At 39.7% G+C, this 24,105-nt stretch overlaps 1 protein-coding gene across 1 annotated transcript in view; it reads left to right on the forward strand.

The window, feature by feature from the left end:
- CUNH1orf21 (chromosome unknown C1orf21 homolog) overlaps positions 1-24,105 on the forward strand; it is a 229,096-nt gene that overhangs the window by 49,506 nt on the left and 155,485 nt on the right. The window lies entirely within an intron of this gene.

Consider the following 24,105-nt stretch of genomic DNA (forward strand, 5'->3'; position numbering starts at 1 on the left):
AGACGGAGTTTCACTCTTGTCACCCAAGCTGGAGTGCAGTGGTGCACTCTTGGTTCACTGCAACCTACGCCTCCCGGGTTCAAGCAATTCTCCTGCCTCAGCCTCCCAAGTGGCTGGGATTACAGGTGTGTGCCACCATGCCTGCCTAATTTTTTGTATTTTTGGGTTTTCACCATGTTGGCCAGTCTGGTCTCAAACCCCTGACCTTATAATCCACCCACCTCAGCCTCCCAAAGTTCTGGGATTACAGGCTTGAGCTACTATGCCTGGCTTTGTTTGTTTTTGAGATGGAGTCTGACTCTGTCACCCAGGCTGGAGGGAGTGGTGCAATCTCATCTCACTGCAACCTCCACCTCCCGAGTGCAAGTGATTCTCCTGCCTTAGCCTGCCGTATGGCTGGGTTGACGGGGCATGCACCACCATGCCTGGCTAATTTTTGTATTTTTAGTAGAGACAGGGTTTTGCCATGTTGGTAAGGCTGATCTCAAACCCCTGACCTCAGGTGATCGCCCACCTTGGCCTCCCAAAGTGCTGGGATTACAAGTGTGAACCATGGTGCCCGGCCTATAGATGGTATTTGAAGCAAGAGACTGGCCTAGGTCTGAGCTCCAAAGCCGTGCAAGTTTGAGGAGTCCAGTAGAAGAGAAGAACACAGAAAAGGAGCCTGCAAGAACCATCAACTGGGGCAAAAGGAAAACCAGCAGGATGTGGTATCAGTAGCTAAGCTAAGGAAGTGAGTGAAAGGAGGGAGTCTGTTTCAGCATTGGGAAGGACAAAATCTGAAATCTGAAAAAAATGTTTTTCAAAAATTAAGCAGAAGGAGGAATGATCAGTTACAACTAATGTTGCATGGAGTGACACGTGACAAAGAAGCCGCCATTGCCATTGCTGCGGGATCAGAATGGTGAAGGTAGTGAGGACAGCAGCATGTGGAGACCAAAGCCCAATAGGAGTGTGAGGAGGAGAGAATGGGACGTGAGGGAGAAAATGATCCAACAGAAAGGGAGATGCTGGTGATGGATGCAAGAGAGGGGAAATGCAGAAGAGAAGTCTTTGGCAGATGAGAAGGAGTGGGGAGCTTGGCCTTTGTAGAAGGAAAGTTTGTGTTATAACTGGTTGGAAGAAACTAGGGTATATGGGATGGATGCAGCCACATCGGTGACATTATTATTGGGAGGATGGAGTAGTTCTCATTTTAGGGCCTCTGTTTTCTTTGTGAAGTGCATTGCAGTACCAGTCAAGAGGAACAAGGGAAGTGTTTTAGATTTGGAGATTTGGCAGTGGTCAGCATGGAGAATGGACAGTGCACCTGCAGAGGCTGTGGTGCAAAGTCGGCAGCCCGTAAGACACATTTAGCATGAAGCAAAGTCACCACTTCTCTAGCTGTGAGGCAGAGTGTCTGCCCAGCCCCCAGGAGCCCTTGACATAGCAACATACTTCCCTAGAGGAAAAAAAAAATGTGACCTGTACTATGCCACTTGTTGCTCACTGAACTGACTGAGGAGTTGTTGGAACACATAAAGGTAAGAGGCTTTCACTTCCTTTTCCCTTTCCTAGGACTCCCCCATTCTCTAGTTCCTTCAGCTTTACCTACCAGTGGGAGGTATTGGGCTCTGTGCTGGGAATATGGCTGTGGACAAGGCAGGAGGTCCCTGGTCGCTTGGAACATCTGTTCTAAGAGAGGTGACAGTCATAATGAGGGAAAGAAATGATGGCATATGATCATTTCAGTTACTGATAAGCATATCGGTAAAGTCAATAAATGGGCAGTGAAATTGAGCAGCGGCTTGGGGGGCTCTTTTGAAGGTCTCTCTGAGAGTCTGACCTTTTTGCTGAGCCCTGAAGGGCAGGAAAAAAGAAATCGTTGACAATCCAGTGCCTTTTCTGTCCAGGGTAGAGAAGAAGAGATGAAAGAGAGCCTGCAGGGTGGGATGGTGTGAGGAAATTCTCTTGACATTTTTTTGTTCAGAAGGTTAAGATGTTTGAATTTCACCACGGATGGATTCTCAGTATCTAGCTCCCTCTCTCTGTCTCCCCCTCACATCCCCCTGCATTTCAACAACTGTTCATTTCTGGAAACAAAATCATCCTGCAAGCATAAAAAGAGGTTGGCATTCAGATCAGGCTTACTCCAAAATGAACTCAGAAAAATGACCTGAAACACAAAATCAAGGCTCTTGTTTCGGCAAAGCAAACAGCCATCAATCAGGAGATTCTTCTTGTATAAGAAGTTCCACCCAGACCTTCCCTTGGCACTTCGTTTTTCCTCCCACCTTGCTCTCTGTGTTTGGCTCCTGTCCTACCTGAGAACCTGTTTTCTTTGCCTGGCGTCACACCCTGAGTGCAAAGGTAGTACGCGGCAGTGAGGTCAAGGTAGCAGGAGGCGTGGCAGTGTCGAGTTGTTTGTGTGCTTGCTGGATGGGGTCCAGAAGGAATTTATGTGTAATCTCCAGCTGTAACACTATTGAATGCAGCGGTCCCCAACCTTTTTGGCACCAGGGACCAGTCTCATGGAAGACAATTTTTCCATGGATGGAGTCTTGGGATAAATCAAATGTATTACATTTATTGTGCACTTTATTTCTATTATTATTACATCATAATATATAATGAAATAATTATATAACTCACTGCAGTGTAGAATAGGTGGAAGCCTTGAGCTTATTTTTCTGCAACTAGTCGGTCCCAGCTGAGGGTGATGAGAGATAGTGACAGATCAGGTATTAGATTTTCATAAGGACAACCTGGATTCCTCTCACGTGCAGTTCACAATAGGGTTTTCACTCCTTTGAGAATCTAATGCCATCACTGATCTGACAGGAGGCGGCGCTCAGGCAGGAATGTGAGCGATGGGGAGCCACTGTAAATACAAATGAAGCTTTGCTTGCTCACCTGCTGTGTGGCTTGGTTCCTAACAAGCCATGGACCGATACGGGGGGTCCTGTGATTTAATGGACTTTTCCTAGTGAAAAAAAAAAAAAAAGAGGAGGCTGAAGAGTTCACATTCCTAGGAACTCTCAAAAACAGACTCTTGTCATTCCTGATGAAGATAATATAGAACTTAGCCCAACTCCAAACTCTCTCTTGCCCTGAAAGTCCTGACAGGTGCTATTTTTAGAAAAAAGTTGTGTTCTCCAGTTGTATTTTCCATCAGGAATTTGAGAGTTGGAGGGGATCTTGCAGCTTGTCTTTATCACCCAGGGAAGTCCCTTGGTGTGTTCTTCTTTGGCAGTGCTTTGGTACCGGAAGGGCAGACTTGGTAACGGAAGAATGACTTGGTACCAGAAGGGCAGACCAGTTCCCTTCACTCTGCAGCCCCCTCAAGTCCCATAGTGCAATGCTTCCAGACTCTTTTCACCTCACTCTCCATGCAGAAAATGATCATCCTGGCAAGGCACATTGGAGTAAATAGACAAGGTTGCTCAAGGTCAGACATGGACTGAGGTCTGGGGCTGGGCTAATGTATTGTTACAGGACAGAGGGGATAATATGTTGGCACACTGCAAACCCATTGATGGGTACCTCTGCTGATAGATCACCTTCCTCGCTAGGTTGCATGCCCCTTGAGGGTAGGAGCTGTGTTTTGGTCATTCTTAAATACCTCAGGCCCTTGAAGAGCTCTACAGCTGGTAGAGAGCCCATGAAAATATGGTTGCCTTAAATGCAACAAAGATCTATTCAGTGGAAGGTGATCACAGAGATTACTTTCGTAAGCTTCATTGATAACCAAAGACATATTGCTGGGTTGCATTAAAGATGTGTCATTAAAAACTGTTCTTGGCTGGGCACAGTGGCCCATGCCTCTAGTCCTAGAACTTTGGGAGGCCAGGGCAGGTGAATCACTTGAGGTCAGGAATTTGAGACCAGCCTACCCAACATGGCGAAAACCTGTCTCTACTATAAATATAAAAACTGGCCTGGCGTGGTAGTGCGTGCCTGTAATCCCAGCTATGCGGGAGGCTGAGGCGGGATAACTTCTTGAACCTGGGAACTAGAGGTTACAGTGAGCCTACATCACACCACTGCACTGCAGCCTGGGCGACAGAGCAAGGCTCTGTCTCAAAAACAAAAACATAACTCTTCTTTTTCTGTCCCTATCTTTGTGTGTTCACTCTGACTCTGGAGTCACACTGCTCAGGTTCAAGTCCTGGCTCTGCCACTCATTGTCTGTTTCACCTTGAACAGGTTACTTCCTCTCTCAAAACCCTGGTTTCCTCATTTGTTCAGTGAGGAATAATAAAATCATCTTGTCTGTGATACTACCCCAAAAGCTATCTGTCTCCAAGGCCCTTGCTCTACATTACTCCATCAAACTCCCTCTGTAGAAGCCTTTTTAAATCTACAGAGCCACACATACAAGTCAGAGAGAACATTTTTTGAGAGACTTTGCAATGTAGTTAAAATAAATACTGGCTAGCAATGCCTAGATTTATAAAATATTTGGGATCAATCCAACAATTTGTAAGTTTTTGAGATCAATCACTGTACATTATGGCTGGGTGCAGTGGCTCACGCCTGTAATCCCAGCAATTGGAGAGGCTGAGGCAGGAGGATTGCTTGAGTCCAGGAGTTCAAGACAGCCCTGGGCAACACAGGGTGACCCTATCTATTAAAAACACACAAAAAAACTGAAAACCATTATGGGCTATTATCTTATGTTTTGGAGTTACAAAGATGGTCAAAAGAAAGATGGTATGAAAAGTAGCATAAAAATGGAAACTAATCATTTATGTAGGTTTTGGTGGTTGTTAATTTAGAAAAAATTAAAATGAAATAAGAATTCAGCTTGGGAGTCAGTAAATTTTTCCAAAGACACTGAACCCTGAGAAATAATATTAGACATGTTTCTATTTCCTGAGTTCTGATTAGGGTGTTGTCCTTTGAAAGTGAGGAGCCAGAATGTTACCAAAAATGTTCCAAACATTTTTTAGAAAAGGAAATAAATATATTTTCTGATGCTGTTCATCTTAAAGCAAGTCTCAATCATGCTAATTTCTACCAAAGCAATCAATATCTACTGCAGAGAAATCAGAAATCACCTCCTACCACCCTCTCACAACAACATTTAAAAATCCATGTGATGAACAGCATCAGAAAATATGTTGATTTTCTTTTTTCTCTTTTTTTTGGGGGGGGGACAGAGTTTTCGCTCTTGTTACCCAGGCTGGAGTGCAATGGCGCGATCTCGGCTCACCGCAACCTCCACCTCCTGGGTTCAGGCAATTCTCCTGCCTCAGCCTCCCGAATAGCTGGGATTACAGGCACGTGCCACCATGCCCAGCTAATTTTTTATATTTTTTTAGTAGAGACGGTGTTTCACTGTGTTGAGCAGGATGGTCTCGATCTCTTGACCTCATGATCCACCCGCCTCAGCCTCCCAAAGTGCTCGGATTACAGGCTTGAGCCACCGCGCCCGGCCTTTTTTTCTTTAATATTAGAGGACGCTACCTAAATATTTGCCTTGATGAAATCCAATGATTCTAAAAGCTTCTTTGAAAGAAATTTACTAAGAAGTTGAACAAAAATATTCTAATAAGTAAGATAGTAAGTTTGGAACATCTTGGATAGTTAAAGGAGAGAGGAGAGAAAGGGAAGGGTATGTAAAGTTGGTGACGTATATGTCACTTAAAAATATGTGTTAAGTTATGCATTCAGCATTTATGTTAAAAAATGATTAGGAGACCTGGCTTACCTTTTCCAATTAAAGGGACCTGGCTGAGAGGCTGGCAAGATTCTATATTTTCCAAGACAATCAGATCCTAGGAAGGTTGCATTTTCTTTTGAATGTTGACACCAAAGATATCTTACAGATAGAGAAGTTCTCCTTATTCAGTATTTTGAACTGAAGGATCCTATTTGATGTATTTTGTTTGACCTAATGTACTATAAGTAAGCTGAAATTCTACCTACTCCTTTTGGAGAGGCATCAGGGGAGAAGTACACTCTTAAAAATTCTAAGCCTTCTGATAGCAGAAAACACCCAATTTTGGTTAGTGGAAATTTCCATTCCCAGCATAGACAGGCATCTTTACCTCCATACAGCTTCCTCTTGTATTTTTGTGATTGAGTTACTTTTAGCAAGTTACCTTGTTTCTTCCATTTCTGATTTAACCATGCTCTATCTTTTACTTCTCTTTCTCCATTAACTAATTTCCACGGCAGTTTTCTTTAACTTTTTCTACACTGAGAGATACTGTAAACATTTTGATGTTCCTGTTTACATAAAGGGGTGGCAGGGTGAGACCTGATTTGTCTAGAAATCAGGTATCAGATCTGCCCCCAAATCTTGATTCACAGTCACAACACAATTCAGATTCATTCACTAGTTTTTTAGTCCTTGTATTCTTACGCAAGCTAAAGAAGCATTTTTGCTTTTAAACCCAATTCCAAAATAGGAGGGCAGTAGCAATGTTGAGTGATTATTATAATGTATGATTATTGTGTGCAGCTAAGCCCATACATGACTTCACTTAAGTCTCATACCACAGTCCCATGAGATAAGTTGTATCATCTCCATTTTATAGATGAGTAGACAGAACTAGTAATCCCAACCACTGTGTTTACACTGCCAGCTAATACTGTATAGTAAATTTACAATTCTAAGTTGGTTGAAAATTATTCATGAATTTAAATCTGCTATAAACCTAAGATAATCTTAATTTTTTAAAAAACCTGGATTAGAAGGATGTCAGAAAATTTGACAATGATTAAAGGAATGTATAGGCCCATTCTGCAAGTGTTTCCTTTTCAGCAGATATTGCTGTTGCTGTTTCTAGGGCTTGATAGTCACCGGTAAAATTATGGGTGGTATTAGTGAACGTCACAGCAAACTCTTGGATTCCATTTAATTATGGCGTAGTTAGTAAATGGGACAGCCTGGTAATAAAGTGTATCATGGAGTTTCAAGTCAAAAGAAACTTGATTCAAATCCTTACTGTTCCTCTATGCTTGGATGACCTTGCAGGATACTCATCCCTTCTAATCTCAGTATATTCATCTGTAAAATGGAAATAATAACACCTTATATGGCAGTGGCTAAATTAAATGGGGAAAATGTATGTCAATTGCTTAGGCCTTGCACATAATATAACTGTCCAATAAAACTATAGTTGTTTGTAACATCGTCATCATAGAATCTGAGTTGGGAAGGATCAGACAGACTTAAAGGTCAGACAGACTCAGTGCAAGTTCTCATTCTACTAGTAACATAGCCTTTGTTAAGTCTCTTTGCCCCTCTGAGTTTGTATCTCCTTATCTGCACAACGGGATCATATTTAACACAGGATTATAATAAAGATTATGTGAAAAGTGACGTATGTAAAGTGTCTAGCTCTACTTGACCTTCACAAATGATGATGAACCCCTCCCTTTGATTGGCCTGTTGACTGTAGACTAGGCAGATATAGGGCCTATAATTATTTAGAATAGGCAGATATAGGGCCTAGAATTATGAGAGAGTTTTATTTAATATTGAACATTAGTTTTCCTATGGCATGTATCAGTTTGGCTCCAATCTTATGATCTGAGTGATTGAGAAAGTTATTTTTGCTCTCTGGGTCATGATTTTGATTAGATCTAGAAATACTCTTGAGGATCCCAACTCACTTACTTGCCTGTTAAGATTAAAGTTCTTATTCTTCTATAATCTTTATCTCCATCTTCTTGGATATATACTGTGCTGAATAAAACTATTTACATATACAAAAAAATTCTAAATCAAAGGAATATGACAGGCGATGATTAATATGTGTGAATTGGATGGTTCAGTGTTCTTTGTGATTGTTGCTATTGATTCAGAATTCGATACTGAGATCATCAGCATTTAAAATAATTGAATATTATTGAATATTATGAATATTGAATATGCAACAATTTATCTCTGCTGCATTCTTTCTTCCTGTCCAACTTCATATGCAGCATTATAGTTGTGAAGTCAGTAATAACAATAGTAATGTGCTGAGTTTTGAATGTGAAGAAAAGGTGACCAAAGCAGCTAAATAAAGAATTGTACTGTGCATTTTCCTGAAGGGAGTTCCTCTGCTTGCAGGCTCTTCCCTGCGGTTTAGGTGCAAAATTCCTTAATCATATTCTTAGCATTTCTACTCCTTGAGTGCAAATTTATTTTATTTCTGTGGACAATTTCTCTGTGCCTTGCATAAAGAGCTCCGGGTGAGATTATTATGTGTAATGTAAGATCTCACCCAACCTGCTTTCACTGTTTGGAACTGGGTGTACAATCGCTATTCTGAGGTGGATAGTTATCTGGTTTCAAATCCAAGTTCTGTTCTCCACTAGATGCCAAATTTTATATTCCACTGGCTAACAAGTCTATAAATACCATGCTAACTTTCCTCCCTTCTCTCTCAGAAGGAGACTTCATCTCCTCTAGCATTCATCAAGAACATATGCCCTGTTGTGGGCTCCTGGAACCCTCTAAAGAAAATGCCTTTTAAACATGGTACCTGTAAAAGATTTAATAGGTTTGTTTACTTGGTGTTATTTAAGGGGTACTGGGAAAGTTCTTCATTCCAGGTTAGTTCCTCCAGTCATTGCACTGTTGGTGATTTATTTTTCTAGGATTCACATCCATCCTCCCTCAAGCCTGCAGGGACAGTAGTGAACTTCCCCTTAACCAGAGGGAAGGGAAGGACAGAGCTGCAGAAATGATAGCAAGGCAAGATCCCATTGGTGTGGACTCCCTGAAATGGGGGCATCAGGCACTGGAGACCAAGCAAATCCTAAAGTGCACTGGATTGCATTTTTTAGGAGCCTCCTGTTTCTGCTGGTCACTTATACAGCATTTTCCATAGTGACCAAAAGCAAATCATAGCCTTTGAGAAAGAGCTGGTCATTAAAAATTCTTTCAATTAAAAGATTCTTGCCTTAGGGGGGATACAGCCTCCTGAAATGCCTTTCATTTCAATCTGTGTAACCTATATCTCCATGGGAGATTCTGCCTCCCAGTGAAGACAGTCTGGAAAGAGTTTCCAGGGCTTAACAGTCTCTGCAAAGGGAGATTTTAAATCTTTTCTTCCGTTGCCTCTTATCCCCAGCTTTATACAGTGACTACCTTGGTTCATTGATCTTCTCATCCATTGATTCTCAAAATGAACTGGTGATATGGTTTGGTATGTCCCCACCCCAAATCTCATGTTGAATTGTTCTCCTGTAATTCCCACGTGTTGCAAAAGGGACCTGGTAGGAGATAATTTGAATGATGGGGGAGGTTTCTTCCATACTGTTCGCATGGTAGTGACTAAGTCTCACGAGATCCGATGGTTTTATCAGGGATTTCGCTTTTCCATCTTCCTCATTTTCTCTTGCCACTGCCATGTAAGAAGTGCCTTTCACCTTCCACCATGATTCTGAGGCCTCCCCAGCCATGTGGAACTGTAAGTCCAATTAAACCTCTTTTTCTTCCCAGTCTTGAGTATGTCTTTATCCGCAGATTTATAAAAAGACTAATACAAATGGGTTTCAGGGTGCCTACTTACTATCTGTAAGCAATGTTATGTTAATTTGGACCTACTTCCTTTATGTAAAAATGAATATATAATATACTTCTGTCCATCTCACAAGGTTGTTGTGAATAAAATGAAAAAAGTGCTATTTTCAAGCACTCAGTGAACCCATAATAAGCACCAAGTAGGCGTTTGCGTTAAGTACAGAGGTACTTAAGTACTTAGCAGGTACTAAGTACAGAGGTATATGATCCTCTATCTAGGGAGATCAAAAGAGGACTCTTCCAAGCAAAGATGATTACTTCCTCTCCTGTTGTATCCTCAGTGTATTAACACCTGGGACGAATATAGTATTTGTTCAGTGGTCATGTGCAGCGTGACTTGTGCTGTAATATATGTGATGCTATATGGGAAAATAGCAAGATGGTGGATTACTACTTTCATGGAGTGTAGAAAGACCTCTCAGTAGAAACAACGTTTGAGTTGGGACTTGGTGCATGAGTAAAGCTTCGTGAAAAACTTAATATGTCGCCCTTACCTTTTACACTTCACAGGAGACTGTCATTAGTCTCCATACTGGCATGTGGGAAGCTGTCACTGACTTCCGACTTGTCCATTCATTCTAATAAAGTCACCTCATAGATGTGTTTATAAATGCATTAAAATCAGGCATGTTTTCAGAGGGAAGTTTTTAGAATATAAACTATTATAATGAAAAACCCTGTCCTTTTTTCAGGAGTCTCTCTCTCTCTTTCAAGGAGCTGCTCTCCTCTCTCCTTTCCTCTGTCTATTAAACTTTCCACAGCTTAACCCCCAAGTCCCCCCCAAAAGGAAAAACCTATTAATTTATCTGGACCTTTTTAAATACCTGATTCAACTGCACTTTAAATTAAAATGTACTTTGTTATTAGAGCTGGAGTTTGTTGCTGATGAAAGGGTAATTACAGTTCACAGGAACACTCAATGCATTGGAACATACTTGCTATAGATATTGAAATAAAATTTGTTCTTTTGAGGCAGGAACAGGAGAATAGCCCAAGACAGTGAGACAGGTTTTCTGGAGAGGGCTGATTTATGAAATGCATGTGGCCCTTAGGAGGGCATTTTGTAAAATGAAAGTTTTAGTCTCTATGAAAACAATGTTACATAGGGATAACGGTGAAGATTAATAAAGGGGCATAATCATAACCTTGGATCACTCTATTTATTACCATTTTACCATAGCGATTACATTAATATAATATTATTGGCTAAATATTTCCCTTGCCAAGTAGAGGATGTGATTATATGAACACTGTGTTTCGAAGACAAAATATAGTTATCCATATGGGTGATATGGTAAAGACTCCTGTGAATTCTCTTGAGCGATTAACTCTTTAAACACAGAAAATTTTAATTTTGATAATTTTAATGATAGACTTCAGAATTTAGGAAATGCTTCACCCTTTGGATCAAAGTAAATACAAAACAATTTAGTCTTTTCTTCTTTATGCCTTTAGGATATTGTGATAGATGTCAGTTATTATCTCAAATGCTATCGAGAGATGCTCAGGGCTGCCTCAGTGGTTCCAGAGCTTGGTGATTCAGAGTAGAGAGTACAGTCACTTTTTATATTTTTCTATCTCTCTCCTCACTGTCTACTATATTTTATTTCTATTCCTTTTCTTATTCTTCAACCTCACTTTTCCATTGGCTTTTCCTCCCCAATCTGGAAATATGATTTGTCAGCTCTGTCTTCTAAAAAATCGTACTTTTGTGACTTCTGATTGAATTCAATATTCCCTATAAATTATTCTTGCCAAAATATTGAACCTGAATTTGATCAAATCACTATATCCAACTGCCAATCTGCAGAATATAGAAGAATTAAATAAATATGTCAAATGATACTTCAATGATACATTCAGCAAAGTTCCAAAACAAACAGAACTTTACAAGACAAATGACCAAGGGAAAAAGAAAGACAGACGGACATGTAGTGGATACCTATAGATTAGAAGAGACCAAAGACACTTTCAGCCAGTTACAACGTATGGAGCTTACTTGGATCCTGAGTGAAGAAAACAAAACAATATGAAAAAATATGAGACCATTGGGGGAAATTGAACACTACCTGAATATTTGATGATTTTTAAGGACTTAATGTTAATTTTTTAAGGTGTGAAAGCAGTGGTATGGTTGTGATTTTTTAGTGGGTTTTTTTTTTTTGGAGATAAGATAATGATATTTAGGGGTGAAATGATGAGTTGATAATTGTTGAAGTTTCTTCATGGGTATGAGACTACATTATTTCTCTCTACTTTGAAGATGGTGAAATTTTCCATAAGAAAATATTAAAAAACAAAAAGAACAAATTAATTCCCTGCTTTGATACTCAGTTTTGTCTATCTGTATTGCCCATTACTTCACAAACATTTCTAGATAGAGTGGCCTCTAGTCACTGTAGAGGCTGTAATTTTTCTGGGCTGTTATTACAGTTTCTTCTTCTGTGTGCCCTGTTTCTTAACCGTCTCCTTCCTCAGCCCTCTTCTATTCTTGCCCTAGACTAGGCGTTCTTAGCCTGTGGGTTCAGAGATGAGCTTCAAAAGGTCTGTCATTCCCCTGAAATATAGTGCTTTGTCTGCATATGCAAATGTGCATTTTTTAGTTGTCAGGTTAATGACTTTTCTCAGCCTTCCAGGTGTCCCTGATTCAAGAATTGTTACAGACAGCCTCTCTGCACACTGTCCTGAATAATCACATTTCATGGCTTTTTCTTCTGTCTGCGTGTTTGCTGTCACATCTCTGGTCCGCAAGTCCATCCTGTGCGTAAGCCCTGTTCATTCGTCTACTCAAAGATAACATGTTTGGGTGTCAGTTTTACTATTTACCTAATTGCTCCTGTCAGATTATCTCTGAATTAGTCTAGATTTCACTTTCTTCCTTACCTGAACACCTGCATCTAAATACTCATCAAACTCTTGGAATTTTACCTCTGAAATGATACCTTTTCTGTCCTCTTCTTATTTGGTATAACGTCTCAGTTTAGACCCTCAACATCTCTCCCCTGGTCACAGGACTCCCACTGTAAAGCTTCTTACCGATTTCCTTGCCTCTATCCCCATCTCTTCTGTTTGAAGGAATGATGTCGCTAACAAAAAACATCTGGTCATTTCACATTTCTGCTGATATCAGATCTTAGTACAGCCCTTCATTATCCAACCCTGGTCTCTTTTCCTGACCTCTGTCCTCAGACCTATTTACAGAATGACATATTTGTCACATCTCCTAGGCTTTGCTTATATATTCATTCTACCTAGAGCTCACCACCCCTTACCACTACCCATGTTGGCTGTCTTGACAACATGGGAAATGTCACTTTATCTTTCAAGTGTTTTCTTTTTTTTTTTTTTTTTTTGGAGTCAGAGTCTCACTCTGTCACCCAGGCTAGAGTGCAATGGCAGGATGTTGGCTCACTGCAGCCTCCACCTCCAGGGTACAAGCAATTCTCCTACCTCAGCCTCCCAAGTAGCTAGGATAACAGGCACACATCACCATGCCCTGCTAATTTTTTGTATTTTTACTAGAGACAGGGTTTTGCCACGTTAGCCAGACTGGTCTCCAACTCATGACCTTAAGTAATCCTCACACCTCAGCCTCCCAAAGTGCTGGGATTACAAGCGTGGGCCACCACACCCAATGTACCTTTCAAGTCTTAAGCATGACCCTTCTCTCCAGGGCTTGCTGGATGATTTGCTGGAATCCTTGGGTGCTATATTTGCTAACACTGACATTCCAGACTGTTGTTTTTAGTTGCCCTGTAATTGTTTGCAGGGCCGTGAACTGACCAGTTAGAACCAGCAGAGCATCTTTGAGAATATCTAGCTTTTGTCTAGTACTGCAGGCATGAGCTTTGACTGTGTGGTGGTGACTGCATGCTGACCTGGGTCTCCAGAGAGTCTTTTCCTTCTCTAGGTGTAGCTAGTACCTCAAGCTCTTTCAAAGAAGTAGTAGTAGGGAGACCACTACGGGGCTTCTTTTTCTCTTGGATCTCATTTCCTGAAGAGGGGACAGGTGTGAAGAGAGTGGTTGCAGGCAGGGGTGGTGAGAGAGAGTTTTCAAGCTGAAGTTCTTCGTCGGTAGCTTATTAAGTCCCTCACTTTCTAAGTTTCTCTACTCCCTCCCATTTCTTAGTGACCACTTCAAAGTATGTGAGGTAAAAGATTTGAAATAATACTACTTTCTTCCAAATATTCCTGCCTAAATATATGTATTTTTAAATGAATTAAAGTGATTAAACTTAATTTTTAATTTATTTTTTAGTACTTTAGCAACAAAAATCAAACTTTTAGATTTCTTAATACCCAGGAGCCACTAAACAAAATTATTGATAATGGACCCATTTTCCCAGAAATGTAATTTAAGTCTTCCAAGAACAGTTTCAGTTGGAAAAGTCTTTGTCTGTGATGTCAACATTACACATACAGTACCAGTCAAAATTAAGATCCCTGTATGTAATATATTTGTAAGCTTATGGGTTAGCAACTGTGAGTTTATATCCAATTGTGTGATCATGTATTTCCATATCACTTTCCTTCAGTGTTTGATAACACTCACCACACCAGGTGCAGGGAGAAGGCAGGATGCACTTGCTTTATTAGTTCTGAAATTAGGAAAGGAAGGCTGTCACTGGACGCTGGAAATCACGGAAAAGTCTCCTTGCTGACGTGCAGGTTATGGGTAACAGAACACAAGACGGAGGGAGGTATTTTTATGGTAAGATTGTGGTGTGTGGTGTCTTAAATTCTAGGCGTTATGAGTCAGTTGCTTAGAAGGCAGGACAGTGAGGTTGCAGGTGGATGCCTGATACAGTCATGGAGGGAGGGTGTGGGGGTCACCTTGTAGAGCACTTACATGAAGGGTTCGTTACCCAACCTTCAGTCAGAGAGGCACCTTTGATGGGATTCTTCTGTCAAGGAGTGGAGAGCATGCTACCACATTGAGTGCAGGCTTCTCAGGGGCTCTGCGAACCCGGTGCCCCTCTAGACAGGGCTCCGGTAACTGTCCTTTTCTGGACTCCCCTTACCCCAGTCAGAGGCACCCTTGATGGGTGCCTGACCAGCTATAGAACTAAATCAGGAAGGGCTACTCATGATAGAATAAGCTATCTACTCAGTGCTGTATGCATTTTGATGAATAGCAACATGCTTTAATAGGAAAATGAGAAATCCGTGAACTTTGTGTTGACAGCTAGTAGAGGTGATACTCCTGGTGAGATACTGACTTTTTAGGCTGTGGCATTTGCAAAAGTGTACACAACACACACACAGACGCACATATACACACACACACAGCCAGATAGTTTATCAAAATAAACGTTTAGCCAAATTGCCTCTTTTGCTTTAACTTTCTTGTCCTCTGCCATGTCCGTATCAATATTATGCTTAATTAAATTTATGTGGCTGAAAGTCTTCATAAAAGACAAGAGAGAACCTAACCTATTCGTTGTTGTCGTTACTGAGTTATTTTATTCTTTAAAATCAGAAATGAAGATGGAGAAAAAAGTTTCATGTGACCTCTGAATTCACCACCAGTATAAAAATTGTGTTTTGTTTGTTTGTTTTCCCAATAGAGTCTTGTTCTATCACCCAGGCTGGAGTACAGTGGGGCAGTCTCGGCTCACTGCAACCTCCACCTCCCAGGTTCAAGCGATTCTCCCAATTTAGCCTCCTGAGTAGCTGGGATTACAGGCACGTGCCACCATGCCCAGCTAATTTTTGTATTTTTTAGTAGAGATGGGATTTCACCATGTTGGCCAGGCTGGTCTTGAACTCCTGACCTCAGGTGATCCATCCACCTCAGCCTTCCAAAGCATTGTGGTTACAGGCATGAGCCACTGTGTCTGGCCTAAAAATTGCTTTTTAAAGCTGTGATGTTTTTTAAAATGAACCATATAAAAATAATTACCATGTCTGTTCTTTTAACCATTTTATAATTTTACCAAACTTCGGAACATTTTTTTTGTTTTTGTTTTCTTTTTTAGAGACAGAGTCTCACCCTGTCTTTTAGGCTGGAGTGCAGTGGCACAATCACAGGTCACTGAAGCCTCGACCTCCTGGCCTCAAATAACCGTCCCACCTCAGGCTCTCACGTAGCCGGGACTACAAGCATATACCTTCATGACTGGCTAATTTAAAAAAAAATTGTTTGTAGAGACAGGGTCTTACTGTGTTGCCCAGGTTTGTTTTGAACTCCTGGCCTCAAGTGATCCCCCCACCTCAGCTTCCCAGAATGTTGGAATTACAAGCATGAACTACTGGGCCCAACCTGGAACATTTGTTTTAATCTCAGTCCGTCCATCAAGTTGTAATACTGTGTTTCGTAGTCCTAAAGAATTCTACACACACAGACACATTTCTCTAAAGACTTAGGCACAGTTGTCCAGCATGTTCAAAAACAAATGAGTTAAAAGCCAACCGCAGAATTTTCTCCCAGATGAGCATATTACACATTGTAGGCCTCTTCTGCTCCAAGTTCAGAAAAAGGGCATTAGCAAATTACAAGCATCTGAAAGCTCAAGTTTTCCATGTTTATAAACTTAATGAGCAAATGCTCCATTGAGTGATTATATCCTTTATAAATAATTTTGTTTTTAGAGATAAATGTTAGTGTTAGTTTGTTATTGGAGATGAATAAAAGCACTCTTCAGTCCTCAAGTAATCCTTTGCTTTCCCTGGAAGATGAAAAGTTTAGTGACATTGAAATCACAAGTCCAAGCCAAAGCTGCCTCCCTAAATGAAATTTCCTTCTTGGTAGTGTGGAATGCTTCCTAAGCTGCTGGACATGTTCATGTGCAATGTAGAAGTGTTCCTAAATGAGAATGTCACAAGAAGCTTTTGGTGGGGAGCTTATTTACTGTTTATAAGATAGAAGGTTTGATTGGCAGGAGAGCCATGAAAGATGATGGTATGTATCGCCACCACATCTCCTATGAAGGGTGACTTTCTTTTATAAAGACTTTGGTTTCTAAAGTCCCCACAGGCTGGGCACAAAGCACAATTTCCCTTCATTGCAAGTGTGAGTGTGAGAGCAATTCTTTGTCAGTCCAAAGGAAGAATGCACTTCCTATGTTGTAGGTGGGGGTCACAATTGGTGGCAGGTAATTGGATGCTGTCATATTTGTCAGAAACAGCAGAATTGACGATTGCACCAGAGGTGAGCTCTTTGTTTTTCTGCTTATGAAATAAGATCATATTTTCCCCATGTAATATGGGGCAGGTATGAGAGCCATTGTAGTCAAGTGGCAAGAAGATTGTTTGTATGTAGGAGGGCCACGATTTGTACTTGTTCACAGTACATCTGTGTGGCCAGTGGCTCAGAACAAACCTTGAGTGATCTTTTTATAGATAAATAATACAAAGAAGTTCCACGAGTCTCTTTATATTCGTGGTATTATACAGAATTGATGCAATTGTTCAGGTTATGCAGGATAGGAGCAAAATCAGTATCTTCCTTGTTAATTTGCTGTGCCTGTCCCATCTTGAGTTCTTTCTTTCTTGTTTTATTATAACCTGTTTTATTTGATGAGAGATTTTTAAGGTTTTTAAAAATTTTAGTAGCTTTGTTTCATCTCAATTGTTTGTACCTTAAAAGTTGTCCCTGGTGTCTTAAGTAGAAAACTTTGAGTCAGAAAGAAACATAAAGGCTTTCATTGAAAGGATTGATGTGTTCCAGAGGCAGGCAATTGGTCTGAATTCAGCTAGGGACATTTCCTTCCTAAACAGTAAACTGACTGACCAGATCTTTCTAGAAAGACCTTCTAGCTGGGAAGCACACCATGAAATGTCTCTAAGTGATGGAGACTACAGCCCACATCACTTTGGGGAGAAGAAGGCAGAGTTGTATTATAGGCAAGCTTATTTCAAAGAACTGAACCCTATTTCCCTCTACAGAGATTCTCTGAGCAGAAGGGAGAATGCAGTACTAACTAACTGGCTGACTTTACCTTCAGACATTTGCATCTGTACAGTCCAGGTAAATGCAGCATTGCCCCAGGTGCAGGTTGAACAGAAAGCGATGCTTCTGACAGTCCTGCTTTTGCTTTGCAATTCTTTCTGTGCTTTTCATAAAATTTTAGTTTGAAATATTGACGAATATACAATTTAGTGACACATTTTTACTAGCGCTGCCTTTCTGAGGAAACGAGTGTTTCATTTTTCTAAAGGAAGCTACTCAATGTAAACATTGGTCTGTGTTTTAATGTTTTGTCTTTTTATTAGTTTGCTGAATATACTGATGTTAATTTCCTCTCTTCTGTTCTGAAGCCTTGACTTTGCTTGATAACTGCCACCTATTTTAGTTTGCGATCTCTGAAGATATCTTGACAACTGTTTTTTTTTTTATTAAGTTATTTGTTTATAGCTGCTGTGTTTGACTTGTTCATTAAGAAATAGCTGTTAGTTTTTATGTATGAAACCTCAGAGGTGAAGGGACAGTGAATGCCATATATTTCACAGCTTTTGTCTACTTGAGTTAGCATATAAGATTGAATAAAGCTACTGTCCCTGCTTTGCCAAGAATGTGCTTTTGAATTATAGTGAACTCTGAAAGAGAAGAGAGATTATATTTACTTTTTCTTTCCAGCTATTGGAGAGATTGATTGAAATTTGTTTCTAAAATTGAAAGCAAGAAACAAAACGTTGTATAGACAGAAGGTTAACAGGGATTGCGCAGGGACCCTGAGTGCTTTATGCTGAAGATATCATTGGCATCAGATCCATGAGGAAAACACAAATACCTAGGGTCAATGGATTTATTTTGTTTGTTTACTTTTGGTGATGTAATTTTGTATCTTTATAACTTAATCCTTTTCAGTTACTGAAAATGAGAATCAAAAGAAAGGATGGCGATATTTCAAGTTTTGATATATTTTATATTTTTTAGTATGATATGGTTGAGATTAGGAACTTGTTATTTTATATGGATAATCTCTTATCAAGGTATATGCAAATAGAATCAGTAATTATAGTTAAAGATACTGTAAAGCTAAAGAAAATGACTGAGATGAGTCTCAGTGAATTTAGAGGTTTATTTTGCCAAGGTTGAGGACATGCCTAGGCTAAAGAGACATAAGCCACAGCAGGCCCTGTGGCCCATGCTCAGTGAATCTGCATTTTTATGATAAAGTCACTATAGAAGATGACTTCTAGTCTTGTTCTTGTCTCATACCTGCGAATATAAGCTATTAATTTACATTATCAGGATGAAATTCAACAGAACTCTGTTTGAGGGTAAAGATCTTGGGACCCACAAGGAATTTTCTTGTGAGCGGTTCTTTTGAGCAAATTGTGAGAGAGGCCCTTTGTGAAGGTATATTGCTCTGTGTCTTTGTAGCTTATCTATTCAGGAGTGAAAAGAGAGGCAGTTTTTTCCATGACTCAGCTTCCAAGCTTAACTTTTCCCATTGGCATAGTGAGTTTGGAGTCCCGAGATTTTATTTTCCTTTCACAGTACTTAGCAGTAAATATAATGGTAGGTCCAACAGCAGTGGGCAATGTAACCACTAGTCAGTAGCATATGGAAGAGATGGGGTCCTTCAAAAGACATTAAGTATTGCAATGTGGTTTTTCTAAATTACTTACAAATTATAAGTGACTGATTCCAAGCAAGTGCAAACTGCTCTCAGACGCAGCACTCTTTGGAGGGATTCTGGAACAGTAAATATACTTCTTTTATGTGGGCCAGTTTTCAAATTAGTTAGTTACACCCTTCTTTCAAAACAGTCTTGATTTGGAAAGGAGAAATTAGAATATGATGATGTGTGATGTGTCATGTATGTCTGTCTAATAATACAACTATTCTGATATCTGAATTCTGAATTTCTCAAAGTTCTACCATTAAAAGTACCAATGGTATTTGTAGATTTGCTCTTAACCTTATTATCTAACATTTTTTAAAGGACAAATGGGCTCTCTCCAGACTTCCAACACTATTGTCACAGTAATGGGCGAGGTGGAACTTAGAGCTGATCCTGGGTGGTTTTTCAGGTTCCTTTAGATTATTTCTTTTATGTAGAAACTGGCTTTTTCTGTAGATTTCCTTATCTTATAGTAAAGAGGACCAGTTCTGTCCAAAGTGAGTAAACACTTTGGGCCATTCAGAAATGGCATAAGCATACTCAGATCCATGTGTGGACTCACTTTGCAGTGCTGCTTTGCCGTTCCAACTCATGAAAGACAAGTTCTCAAAGCCTGAGTCTCTTAAAAGTTGGAAGGAGCCTTACAGGTCTGATTTTGCCACAAATGTAAGGTGACCTGTGTTTAAACTTATAAATAAAACCTATTATAGCAATGTTCCTGAAACTTCATAAATCACTAGGGATCACTTGGGATCTTGTTAGAATTGTAGATTCTGCAGTCTGGGGTAGGGCTGAGATTCTGTAGTCCTAAAAAGATCCCAGGTATATCCCAGACCTGTTGGTCCTCAGGTTACACTTGGAGAAACAAAGTCTTAGAAAGTAACAGAGAAACACTCAACCTCCTCCCATCCTTAAATCAGGAACTCTCCTTTTCTCCCTTACAGGTGTTTTTCCCTTTGGGGATAGCACGAAGATACTGCCATCAATGATTACCTTTCTGGGTTTGCTAATATTAAAATATTTCAAATAACCACTGAAAACTTCCTTCCTTGTTCCCATCATAGCTCCAGCATCTAGAATCACTACTGGCACAAACTGGGCCTGAATAAATATCTGCCGAATGAGATCATGAATGGGTGAATATATGACATTCAGACTTTGGGATATTATGAGTAATATTCATGTTTGGTTTTCACTGTCAGATTTTTAATAGTAGCCCCTGGAAACACATCAAGTAACTGTATAATTCTCTGTGTATAGGTGTAGAGTGTTAAATTAAATAATTTAAACTTAAAGTCTTTGGAACTTTAAATCATTCTTAGTCTTGAGAGGAATGTGGCTATGTAGCTTGAGTCATGCTCATATAGTTACAACTTTGGTTTTTCCTGCAAATGAGTAGAAATCAGTTCTGTCCAAAGTGAATAAACACTTTGGGCCATTCAGAAATGGCATAAGCAAACTCAGGCGTGCTGAGTGGCACCAGAGGTAAGACCCTCTCAGAACATTACTCCTCCTCACAGAATGTTAAAGCAGCCTTCCTTGTAATGTAGCAAGCTGTACTAATCAAATCACTGTAATGAATATATTGGCTTTGTAGGGGAAATGTTGCAATCCTGCCAAAACTGTTTCTGCATATGTAAGTAAAACCTTAGCTTCTCTATTTTGAACCACTGACCCCATCCCTTTGGAGTCTGTGTTTTCTGTATGCCTGTCCTCAAGCTTTGTACTTGAATCAGCCCTATGCTTAGTTATATTTTCTGAATCTCATTTTAAGGTTGACAAGAGTATATATACTGAAACCCGATTTTTCTTTTCTGTGTGTTGTCAGGTTGACATTTGATCTCTTTTCAGTGCTTCCTCCTTAAATTTAACTTCCTCTTTAGTTAACTAAGTTAAGTAATTTCACTGTCATAGCTAACAGCAAAAAGGCAGTATGAAAACTTTACTTCTGAAATGGAAACTCCATGATCTTCAGAAAGGTTCTGATATGTTTATGTTCTTTTACGGTAAAGACAGTTCCACTCTTCTTCTTTAGGAACAGTTATGATAGCACACGTGCCAGATTTGATGTTATTCGTGTTAAATTTCTCCAAGTCTCAACTCAAATCCTCTCTTTCCTGCACAATCTTTCTTGACTCCATCTAACCACACTTTGCAACTTTATCTCCTATGCTTGGCTTTATGCTAGTTATATCAATTACCTATTGTATTACAGTTTCTTACTTGCTCATATTTTACTCTCTGAAAATCACTTCATTGAAGGCAAACCTTTCATATATATTTTCTTAAATGTCCAGGGGTGGTCAGTATAATGCTGGACCCACAGCAGCAGTATGTGTTAACCAAAAAAATGAATAAATGGTTTGAGGATTTGGGAGTTACAGAACCGAACCAGGCAAAAGAATGTATCTGGGGCAGCTTTCTGGAGAAGGTGATGGTGATCACTTGGTTTGACATTATCTCTTGCCCTGTAATTATGATAATAGTGCCCCTAGTATTTTAAAGTTGTAAATAAATGCTTCATAAATGCTGTTGCCACGTAAGCAATAAACCATGAAGGTGCTTATAGAATATTCCAACTTAATTCTTAAAGGAAGGAACTTGTTGAGGACAGAGAAGTGACTGGATTTGCACCTGTTATCTTGAAAAGTAAATTGGTATATTCAACAAATACTTACGGAGCAAAGATGAGTAAAACTGGTTATGTGCTTTCAAGGGGTTTGTGTTCTCCTGATGCGTAGACTAACGTCAAACAGACTGCTTAGCTCAGACTTGGAGAAGCAAGCAAAATGCTGTGAGAGCCTAAAGGAAGAGACATGGATTCCAGCTGGAGGGAGTCCAGGCTAACTAGTTGGATAGAATTTTTTTTTTTTTAAACATAGATTCTATTTCTCTCACCTTCTTAAGCAGAATCAAACTACCGCAGACAATCTGACCTCTTTGTGATCATTCACATGAACGTTGGTTTTTGGGCTCAGTCATCGAAAGCTGCTGTCTCTGTACTGCATTTTCCAGACTATTCTGGGCTTTTGCATCTGCTCTCAGCTCTTTGGTGCCTCTCCGATGGGTATCTTGCCAGCTATCCGTGTGCTTGCTTCTCTGTTCTCTTTCCTCAGTCTGGTTTGCTATGGGCTGTAACATAAATAAAGAGAAAGTGAGATTGCATCAGCTTTGAGTATCCTGAAGCATTTTTATGGGAGTGACAGCTCAGTATAAAGAACATTTAGGGAATAATAGCTGTTTTATCATTTAAAGGCATGTGCACTTCCTGATAAATATTCACTTAAAAGGATAGATATCTTCAATTAAGCTCCTACTATGTGCTTGGCATCATAGCAGTTGCTTTGTAGATATTGTTTCAAATTCTCAGAATGATCCTGTAAGGTAGATAGTGTTATACCCATTTTATAAAAGAGGAAACTGAGGTTTAGAGTAATTAACTTTCCGTGGGTCTCATAGCTGGTAAATAGCAGAGCCTGATTCTACCCCAATCTGACTCCAAAGCCTAGGTTCCTTCACCTGACCTGTTCTTCCTCTGTAGGTGATGTTTAGTGTGGGGCATATGTGGCCGAGGGGACTCCCTTCCGCCCCTTACAGAACTTTTGACCAGGTATTTAAGGGGCTGGATAACTGATGCGGTAGGGGAAGTTCTTACTATTTTATTGTGTAAGATACAGATAGTTCCAATGGTGTTTGCCCTTTTGTTTATCTTCTGCAGTATTTGCTTCTCGTGAGTCCAACCAAAAGATACTAGGTAGGACTGGAAAGTTTATCACAATCTCATAGTTATTCTTTAATCTGTGCTGGGTCCCTTTGGGGAATTAGATAAAAGGAATTTTCTCTAAAAGAGTTAACGTCTGTACCTCTAGATCTAGACTATTTGAAGCCATAAGAACTATATATTATACCTGGCACATGTGTACTGAATAGTAAATGGATATGGTTTCAACTCGGCTATAATTCGAAACAACTCCAAAAGTATTTCAACTTGATGTTCTTCGTTCACTTACACCAACTCTAGCTTTTGCAGGAATCTGGTTTGTTGCCACTTATCATTAAAGATTTGAGAATTTTCACATGGCAAAGTTAATTTGAATTCATTCCTAAATATGCACCATAAAAAGCTTTAAAAAATTAAACTTAGACCAATTCAGAGGCTAAGGGGCATTCAAGTTGTGTTCAGTAACAAAATGGTGTTAGAATGGTGAAACTCTAAAAAGAGTGATACCTTAACTCTTTTACAAATGATTCTGTGGCACATTTAAATGACTAGAAATTAGGGTAGTGTTTATACCTTTATTACTAAATTTCTGTGTTGTAGAAGTAATTCTCTCAAATGTTTTTTCACTCTGTGAGTAAAGTTGTGTGCATCTTTTCATGAAGTAGTATCTCAATAGTAATCATATCTACTTAAACATCATTTAACCGCTTTCTATGCAGGTTTGCCTGGTGCTGTTTGTTATGAAGTACTTTTGTTCCCCCATATCTTGATCCCTTTCTGGGGAACATTGACATTACAGGGACTTTTCCATGGTTCTAAACTTTTCATGTCAGCTTCTACTATCTTTACTAGAAGAGTAAAAGGAAAGTGATCTCTAGAGTAATTTATTTAGTAAATAGCCTGACAGTCAAAGGAATTCATCACTCAAACGTAATAAGCTATGTTTTCCAGTGTATAAGTTGTTCCTGGAGAGGGTGTATGGTAAGTCAGACTCTTTGAAGATTTGCCTTAACACTTTTAGAATAAAGAGTACAAGGTGTTATATTTGTACCCAGGAGGAATTGATGCCAGTTATAAAAGTGCCCAATGTGGCCTTGCAGAATATTGAGAGAAACTACATGCAGCTCTCATTCTTTATTTCCCACTGACTGAATGACTTAGGAAAAAAATGTATTACTGTTTGTTGTACTGTAATATGGATTTATGATCCCAAAGCTGGCTGAGAATGGTCATGGCCAGTATCTGTTTGTGACCATCTTTTACAGTTTTATGATTCATCTGTTCTTTGGCAAACATGCGTTGAACAC

This window comes from Cebus imitator, unplaced genomic scaffold (genome assembly GCF_001604975.1).
Source record: "Cebus imitator isolate Cc_AM_T3 unplaced genomic scaffold, Cebus_imitator-1.0 Scaffold33, whole genome shotgun sequence".
NCBI lineage: Eukaryota > Metazoa > Chordata > Mammalia > Primates > Cebidae > Cebus > Cebus imitator.